At 35.4% G+C, this 10,516-nt stretch overlaps 1 pseudogene; it reads right to left on the bottom strand.

Annotated features, from left to right (window-relative positions):
* Positions 1-7,615: 7,615 nt before the first annotated feature.
* On the bottom strand, positions 7,616-9,856 carry LOC149145784 (SKP1-like protein 1A; annotated as a pseudogene).
* Positions 9,857-10,516: the final 660 nt, after the last annotated feature.

Raw genomic sequence — 10,516 nt, 5'->3', positions numbered from 1 at the left:
TGTGGATTTTCTCTGTTCCTTGTCCGATGATTTGTGTCGCTATTAGCCATTGTCTATATCCCTGATTGAGGGCTCGAATCTAGCGTTGATTGAATTTTTTCCTTCTGTTTCATTGCCCAATAATTTGTATGTGGAGGATTGTACAAATTGATGAGCCTTAGTCTTTATTGCTAAGAGTCAGCCCAAAAATGACCATTGCTACCATCTCTAATTTCCCAAAAACTGTGCTTCTGTATCATGGCACTATGTTGTCTAGCTGCATTCCATATCAAGGAGCCCTTTTTAGTAGATAGAAGTCTGATTAAATCGTCTGGTGGTCTGTTATTTGCATATTTGGCAGTCGAAAGTGTACCCCAAGGTCTGTATGGAGTTGAGAGCCATTTCCAACATATCCTTGCTCCCATAACAACATTGTTGTGTTGAGGATCTCAAACACCCATACCTCCATATTTTTTGGGAAGGAAGATTGTTGACTATGTTTGTTAGTTTCTTAGTGATCTGATGGAAACCTTCCACATCCATGGTGTCCTTGCCTTTGGTCTCATCCCCATTGTTATCACTCCCATTATTTTTCTTGGATGCTTGAGAGGTTTTCTTTTCTCTAGTTATATGGTAGCATGCTGTGAGACTCAGAATTTCATTATCGACTTTTACTGCTTCTTCGATGGCACCTTGTAAGTTCTGTGCGTTAATCCTTTTGACCTACATCGCAATAGGGATAGGGAGAGCAGTGACGTAGAATTCCATGAGCACCTCTTCTCTAGGTTTGACGATGGCCATGATTTTTTTGAATAAGGTGTTGAAACCGATGTTAAAATCCTTAACCTTTTCTTTGGTTTCAATTTTCAATTAGGATAGTTCAAGGACTAAGGTAGCAAGGGTTTTTTCATCGCCATACTTGTCTAAAAAGTCCTGTTGAAAGGCAGCCCATGAGGTGATCGATCCGGTTCTCAAGCTAAAGTACCATATGGAAGCTGCACCAATGAGGGTAAAAGGGAATATGAGACAAACTATATCTTGATCAGCTACCCCCAGGATGCACATGGCCAGGAAGAACGAATTGATATGGTTTTCAGCACTGTCTCCCCGCTCAGGGTCAAATTCAGGCAATATCTTTTCTGCATTCTTGGGTAGGGTATGGTGCTACCCATGTCTCGCCATGGCATCCTGAGTGAGCCAAGGAGGTAGCGCTCGCGGAGGAGGTGGTGGATGTTGATTTCCACCTAGAAGAGGGGGAAGTAAATGTTGATTCCCACTTGGAGGAGGAATGTTAGCCATGTTATGGTTATGGAGATTCTCGATGAGGGGATCTCTTCATTAGGATGTTCCAAATCACGAGAAGGATTGCCTTCACACAAGTGATCCTCAGGGATTTCCTCCCAAGGAGAGTTGGTACTCTATAAATAATCAAGTGCAATATATTTAAGAGAAGTGGCTACAGAGGTTTCCTCGTTTATGTGATATACCCTTGGATTTCTTTTTTCTATCAGAGGTAATGACTAAAAGATAGGGAGTTGTCATAGGGAACAAGCGTAAGCCCAAGTGAGTCTTCTCATTGGTTGTTCCTGAGTGACAGGATACCCCCACAGTGTCTCTTCCTCAAAATGAGGCTTTTCTGAAAGAGAGGGAGGGTCTTTTCGACCTTCACAATCCATGTATTAATCTTCTTGAATCCAGGTGTGGCACTTATGGATGAAACATTGAAAAGTTGTGGAAGGCGGTTCAGGCCCTCCTTCTAGCACTAATTTGTTGACATAGTGAATTTTTGCTATGTCAACAAGGGGAGCTAACCCAATCGCAAGCCCCAATTAGGCCTGCTTTTGTTTGGAATGGCTAGTTCCAATGGGTTTTAAGAGACCCCGTGAACTGTAATAGGTGTTGAAGGATTGCTTCTAAGAAGAAGACTTCAATTAAATCAACAAAATAAAACACCTAACTGCTATGTATTAAATCCTATCTACACTTCTTCTAACTACTCTCGTCTATATCCTAACTATCCTAATCTATCCTACAGGAGCATAACAAAAGAGATTAAACAACAGGAAGAAATTCAAACTCCAAAAGAATCAATTACTGAGTCATAGATGAACAAGGTTATATTAGAGCTTGATTCCAATCAAATTACTCATACACGAATACAAATTCCTTTTGATACAAATAAACTAGCAACTCGTGTTTAATACGGTTTTGAATCAAAGATCACTCATAACTTAACCATGAGATTGAATCGTATCCAAATAAAAAAGACTAACCATGAACAATATGCCATCAATATGCACAAACACAAATCACATTTACACTTATGTCAGCGGCAACATCCTGCTTCAAAACACATAAATGTAGAGGGAAAATAATCAAAAACTATAGGCTCCTTCTTCGACCGCAATAGTCTTCCTTATTCACAATAAGGCCAAATAGTTCTTATCCAAACAAAAAGCCCCTTGTCCTCTTTGGAGGTAATATATATGCAAAAGTCCTGGAATCTAGGTCTTCCCTACCTCTTCATCTTCCCCACCGTTTTCGATATAAAATGCGAGTGTACATAGATAGGATCGTCAGCGTAACGCCGACACGTAGAAATCATAATTGCTAGAGTGATTCATTTCCTAAGGAAATGAAAAGATGTTGGTAAAAGGGGTGATTGTGTGTCACCTTCCGATGGTGAAAACTAGCATAGCTTTTCTTTCTGAATGTACAAGAAACACATGGGGTTTCAACCCGAAACGCTTGAGGTCGAACCTCCCAACACAACACTCCCGCATATATGGCTCTTCGAATCCACTCCTACATCCTTTAATTCTTACCGGCAGAGATAGCTATCATTAGCTTCATGACTTTGAACAATATAAGAGAAATATTTACAAAGAACATAAACCTTGCCTCTATTAACTTTTATAAAACTACAGGAACGGGTGTGAAAAGGATTTACAAATAAAACATAGGCAACACACAATTTCCCACTCAATCCATAGGATTGACACGATTTTTTAGGGCTTCTTTTAATCACAATAAGGTATCGGCCCCTCCATGGGTCGCAGTAGCTCTACCTTCCACTTGCCGGATGTGTGATTACATTTTCAGGACTCCATATGCCCGCCTTTTGCACCAAAAACCCGCTCCCTTTGTTATATCGAGAATTTTGAAAAACACGAGAAAACAAAGAAAATCCTGGACCAATCACTCAAGCCGGACCTCAAATTTTATATATCGAGGCTTATAAATATCGTTGGATCCAGCATATCGCATATTGGAATATGCACAAGCCTAGGGCTCCCCGATTGTGATATGTGATGGGGCTTTAGACCCGAAAATATATGTACCATATTTGATAGGCTCTAGAGGTCTGCCACATGGTCGCGCGCATTATGTGTAAGGCCCCGGCTTTGCCGATATGTGATATACAATATGGCCGAGGACCTGAAAACATATATATATATATATATATATATATATATATATATATATATATATATATATATATATATATATACCGTTGGCGGGTCCATAACAACAAGATTTCCTTTGAAAAGTGAGACTTCAATGTTTTTCAAAAAACAAAGGAATATGTGGGGAAAGCCATGTCTGACCATAAGGCTGGACTTGAAATGTTATACGGTCAAGTTCATAATAGTTGGTGGGTCTTGGGTATAACGGTATGCCTTATATGTAGGCCCCGCGCCATGCCGTTTGCAACATGGGATTGGGAGGGTGGACCCGATAGAATATATATCATGGTTAATATGGCCGTTGGTTCCGGGACACATACGAGCCCCTTATATATATGGCTTTGGGGCTTGGCTGATAACGATTTGGCCTGAAATATATGCATTTGGGTTAATAAAACCTCTGAGGTGCGGAAGCCATAAATGCATTGTGTTGATTGCGGTAGGCTCATAAAGGGTTTATTCATGTTTTTCGAAGCATTTCCGTTGCAAGGAATTATGATGGGAAAATGAAGCGATAGAGGGTTTTGTGAGTTAAATAAATCGCAATGAGCATAGGAAAGAAGTGCTTAAACTTTGTTGTATGGGAGGGATTTATTAAGGGGCTTATACAATTTTTGAAAACTTCTAAGCGACCCAATCAAAATTGTTGCCAAGGCAAGTTTTGATAGGGTGTTGGTTGTGGCCACAACAAAACCCAAGGGAATAATGTTAAACCCAAGGGACTAATACTAGCACAACCACATTAATAGTATTAATGTCGTTAATAAAGTTGAAGGCTTAATTTATATATACTATTGATAAATATACCTTTTGTATCTACCAAAATATCTACTATTGATAAATATACCATTTGTATCTACCAAAAAAGTACTATTGCAATAAAAATATTAGTATTATCCTTATAACTATAATTATTATTTGTTTATAATAATTATTAGTTAATATTAAATGTTATTTATTATTATTTAATTTGAAATTATGTAATATAAATATGAAAGATTAGGTTAATAAACTATAGGGATTGTTATTATAAATCCAAGAGAAAAATAAACCCAAGGGGTTAATGGTAAAACCCAAAGGGATAATAAACTTAAGTGATTATTACTTTAAATCCTAAGGTTTATATTCCCTTCTCTCTATAGTATCAATCCCTTGGGTTTCAATATCAATCACTTGGTTATATTAATGTAAGTGTTCATATTCCTACGTTATTGTATTATTCATAGGTTTATAATACTAATCCTTTAGGTTTATAATACCTTTGGGTTTTAGCATTAACCCTTGGTTTTATTATTCACTTGGGTTTATAATATCAATCCCTTTAGTTTATTATTGTAAGGTTTCATGTTCCTAAGGTTTCATACTAAAACTCAAAGCAATTATGAACCAAAGATAATAATATTAACCAAGGGACCAATACTAAAACCCAAGGAATTATTATCCCAATGGAATAATATTAATCCCTAGAGATTAATATTATAAACCTAATCTTATAAACCTAACCTATAAAAAACAGAACAAAAATATTATAAACCCTAAAATGACCATGGTTGAAAATGGTTAATTTTCATTTTGCTTCAATCCTATCACAATGCATTGTTGGACCATGATTGACCATTGTAAATCATGTTTATTCTAGGTTTTATAGTATTTATCTTATAGTTTATACACATTGGGTTTATAATATTAATTACTTTGCATTTATAATCCATTAAGCTTAATAGTAAATATCAAAGGAATTATAAACCCTAGTGAATAATATTAAACCCTTGGGATTAATATTAATTACAAATCCTATAAATAATATTATACCCTCAAAATATTATACCATTGGGTTTTAGTATTAAACCCAAGGGATTTTAAACCCAAAAAAATAAAATCAAACCCACATAACTTGAGTCTATGAGGATTGTGACCTATGACTATACCTTAGATTAATAAAATATGAATTTGTTTCCCTCCACCCTTAAAGATGGCCTTGCTCTAGTTTATCAATATACCTTTTATTAGAACATAAGAAAGTATTTTTCTGTCTTCAAATCTATAGTCAAAGAAACAATGTAAACAGAGGAGAGAGAAGGTAGATAAGCTAATCAATTTGATGAATCACACTGAGGCTATAATCTTCTGAACGCTAAATCACAGTGAGAGAAGAAACTGTGCCAATTTAAATAGAAAATTTAGAAGTTAGTTCGTAAAAAATGGTAAGGACATTAACGATCTTAAGGTAGGCAAGTTTGTTGAAAATTGCATGGAAACAAACGATCGAAATCTTCGCAAAAGTGGAAAAAACAGATCTTAGCTTCACCGATGGAGATAACCAAATCAAACGATTTTATTACGTATTAATACTTACCCAATTTTTTGAAAGCATAAATTGGTGCTTGTTTGAAGTCTATGTAACCTGGTACAACTCTTACAATTAAATAGGAAGACGTGTCAAGTTTGATCCTATTTAACATTATTCAAATATTTAGGGTATTTAGGGTCAATCCTAGAATAAAAAATAAAAAATATTAAATGGACAAGTCACATGCTTTGCACAGGAATGGACATATCCTCCCTAGTTGAGAGGCAGAAATAAACAGAATTCATTTGGGAAGAAAGAATGGAAGATTGGTTAATCAACTCTTATATGATGCTCTTTGAGGACGTGTAGGGAAAACAAGATAAGAGTAGGCAAGTGGACTCATATTATTTGAAGGTTGGGAACCCAAAGGCAAGTGGACTCATATTATTTGAAGGTTGGGAACCCAAGATAAAGATAATCGTAGAATGTGATACTGGGTAAACAACACAACAACACCCGAGTGGGTATGTACATTGAGAGACAATGTTGAATGTGTATATAATCATTGGTCTCAACAACATTATGCTGCGATATATTGATAGATAGATTTGTTAGTCAAGGCCTTGGTATGTATTACAGTCAAAATCTTTTGATGAGATCTCTTTAGCGATGAGAATAGTCATGTATCATTTAATGAATACCTCCCTAGTTAAGAGGAGTTTTGAAGGCAGTTTTCATGGGCTTGTAATTATAATAATATGTAAGAGATGAAACAAATGAATTATTATTCCTTGCATCATGGATTTCATGAGAAAGATGTGTTTACCATAGGTCAAAGACCTCTTCTTGATGTCCTTATGATTTTAAAGGGTTGTTGTCCATCAGATTTCGACGATTCATCACCCAAGAGGATGAAATCTGCTATCTCTTTTATAGCCGGGTGAAATAAATTAGGGTTGGCTGTCCGGCAGCTAGATTTCTTATACATTTCTTTTAATCCTCAAATCACTAGAATTATATCTCTTACCGTGCATGTCTAGTGACTTTTAATTAATCTTTAAGTCTGTTACAATACATGGTAAGTCACTTTTCAATAAATCTATAAGTCTATTATAATATATGAAAGTTAATCTTTAAGTCTGCACAATAATCGTCTAAACTGGTGGCATTCCTTCGTGCAATAATACTCTAAGCTGAGGCCATTCAACAGAGGTCATTCTTTGGTGCAATAATTCTCTAAACTGAGGCCATTCCATCTCGCAATATTACTCTAAACTGGGTGCATTCATTCGTGCAATAAAAATAGCAACGAAACTAAAATGGAAAAACCATCCAGTGCAAATAACTTCAAACAGAAAACAAAATGTTAAAGCAATGCAATTGGAGGCCATTCAACTACACAATTGACAGCGAAATAGTTGCAATATTTATCAGAATCTCAAGAAGCCCAATACTACTGAAGGAGTTGTTACGCATACATGGTAAGTCACTTTTCAATAAATCTTTTTTCTATTATAATATATTAAAGTTAATCTTTAAGTCTGCAATAATCCTCTAAACTGAGGCAATTCCTTCGTGCAATAATACTCTAAACTGAGCGCATTCATTCGTGAAATAATAATAGCCGGGAAATTAAAAATGAAAATGCCTTCCATGAACATAAATTCAAAACAATCAAAATATTAAAACCATGCAACTGGAACCCATTTCACTACATAGTTGACAGCAAAATAGTTGCAATTCAAGAAGCCCAATTCTACGGAAGGAGTTGCTCCGAGATCTTTACAATATGATTCAACTAGAACAAACCGTATGCCTTAAGTTCAAAGGCAGTCCAGCATAGTATTAAAAGTTGATATCCAAACAAAAAAAGACTACCACTAATAGTTTCTAAAAAAATTCTCGACTACAATAAAACCAAACACCATGGCGCATAAATATATATACTGTTTTTGCACCAATTCCCTAGAATCATTCTACGGCCCACTAATTTTAACTGCTGACCTCCTCTTCTTGAGTAAATTCATTATTTATGTTGAAAGTTTAACGTACTTCTTCATGCGTTTTAACTTTCATCATGTCGGCAATTGTCTGACATGTAAGATCTAGCAGATCTTTTATTTTTAAGTAATTAGCAGCCTGCAAAAACCCAAAAAGGGTAATAAGCCAAAGCTTCGGTAAAATATACAAATGTATCTATAAGCCTCCACAGGCATATAAATGTGCACAGCATTACTAAACAAAGCGGCGAAGCTATCGTACAACAATTACATGCAATGAGACTAGATGGAAACAGAGATAATTGAACCATCTTAGAATACACAGAAAAACAGAGTTCAAACATGCATATACATTTTGCTTTCCAAAAATACACCAGAAATACATTCTGAAAATTGCATGTACGTTTTCCCAAAATTTTGATGGCATAAAAATGAGTCTTAAAACAGAATTTGGAAATTAAACTTAGAAATTACCCAAGAAAATAAAAAAACTCTAGAATTGGAGATCTAAAAAGTTAGTTCTAATAACCCCTGGAAACCATAAAATATGAGAGAATCAAATTCTGAAGCAGGTTGTGGGAATTGAGGAAAATTAATGAACACTCAAAGTAAGAAAATGAGAAAAACATTAATTTTCCATACAACCAAAAGCCTAATAAACCACACTACTAATCGTCATATATTATTTTTCAAGAATACACAGAAAAACTTTCAAAAATTGCATATACATTCTCCAAACCTTTTGATTACATAAGAGCAAGAATCCTAAGTGGGAATTAGGGTTCTGTAGAAGACAATGAAAACAAAATTTGTAGCAGGACAAATGTGGCCAGAAAAGCATCAATTAAATTAAAGGAAAACCATATAATTTGGGTACCCAAGAAAATAATAAAATTAACCATTAAATTTGAAAAACATAAACTCCAAACTTTTAATACGATCCAATTGAGAGTATGATATGGAAAACCTAACCAGATACCCAAAAAATTCATACCAAAAAATTCATTAAAAATATGTCCTTCAACAATATCAGGAAGTTCAAAGAAGAGCAATTGAATAAGACAACTATAATTTTTTTTGACTAAATCAGAAACCAAACTAAGTAAATACCAAAATAAAGAAGCCCTAAATTGGATTATCAAAAGACATTAAGGAAGAGAACGCTAGTATCAAAAAGAAAAACTTCAAAAACCTTTTAATTCAATAGCTCAAAGAAGACACCTCTTAAATATCTGTAGAATTGGATTGCAAGAAACCTTGAAAATTTTAATACAAGTGTCAAATTGCATCCCCCAAATTTCATAAAAGTCTCAAATTACATGCCCCAAAATCTCCATTAAAAATAAATTCAAGATTATTGAACAATTCTAAGATTTCAAAAAGCCTGAGATAGAATGCCTCAAACAGGCCAGCAGTCCACAAACCCTGCAAACTTTCCTAGGAAGTCCCAACCTCACTTCCACTGGAGCAAATCTAGAAGTTGAACATAGAGAAAACTCGAAACCCTAATTAAATGGGTTTTTGAGAGATAACAAGTCACTGAAAGAGATAGAGATTCACTAAATCCTTAAGAAACCACAAAATCCTTAATAGTTTTCGTACCAAATGAAGTTTTCCGATAAAGTAACAACACCTCGAAACCGTAATTAAATCAGGCTTTCAAAGAATACTAAACCATCAAATTCCTAGTTAAATAAGGGTTTGTGACACAATACCAAAAGAAGGTCGCACAAAGTCGCCTCATCGACTTTAACGAATTCTTGATCCCAATTCTTGATTTCGTCCTCGGAAATGGTCGATCTCTCATCTGCTGTCTTCTGAGCCTGGACATGGTACGTGCAGTATTCGATGACCTTCGAGAGTATCTTACTAGAAACATTTGGCAACGGAATAGCATTGGCCGTGCCAGTGCCTTCGACCATGATCTTGATGGTCTGAGATTCGAATGCCACAGCCTCAGTGACATCAACCAATTCGTCATCTGAGCTCTTCAAAGTCACCTTCCTTCCCGTGGCCATGGTTCCCCAACTAATGGATGATCCGAATAAAAGATGATCTGAATAAAATGGAATGACTGAATTTCTCTGTGTATAAGCGAAGCGAACCCGTGAAGTATGAACGAACTTTTGGTCGAACAATATGAGATGAGCGATATGTGGTAAGGGCAATGAGTCCATATATTTATAGCCTGATTGATTACCCAAATAACCATGGTATGGGCTTTACGCTGCTTTTTTTAATTATTTTTTCTTAACTCCAATTAACCTGAACCAAACCAGCTTTTAGCGTATTCTTATTTTATTGTTTTTTACCCGTTAATTGCTTTCGATTGTGCCTATTTTAGGGGCCAACTAGGTCGGTATTCCCTATTGCATCCGAAATTATCCCTTTAAAAAAAAATTAAGAATGAAAATGAAAAACCTAACTTTATATTTATACTTTGGAACTTATGATAGACCTTAAGGTAGATAAACTACTCCACTTAAGAAGTCCTCAAGTCACTGATCCATTTTAAGAAACCATCCCTAAATTTAGCTGAACCTGTAGTTGGGAGTTTCAAAAGTCAAATTAACCCCCTGAAGAATGGAAAGTGGGCATTTCTGGGTTAAGTTCATAGCACCGTATCATCCATCCCACCTAAGAAGGACACCAGAAGGAATAACTTAAATGGCAATAGCTATTTCAGGTAAGCAACTTATTCATTGATCTCTATATTTGTTTGTTATATCCTCTAGTGTGATTATAGTTTGGATTGCAGATTATGGTTTTCCTTTGAGGTT

Source organism: Pinus tabuliformis, chromosome X, assembly GCF_031772625.1.
Source record: "Pinus tabuliformis cultivar Carrire ecotype Pingquan chromosome X, CPIR1, whole genome shotgun sequence".
Taxonomy (NCBI): domain Eukaryota; kingdom Viridiplantae; phylum Streptophyta; class Pinopsida; order Pinales; family Pinaceae; genus Pinus; species Pinus tabuliformis.
Note: the sequence above shows the minus strand (reverse complement) of the source record. Positions and strands in the feature narration are given on the sequence as shown.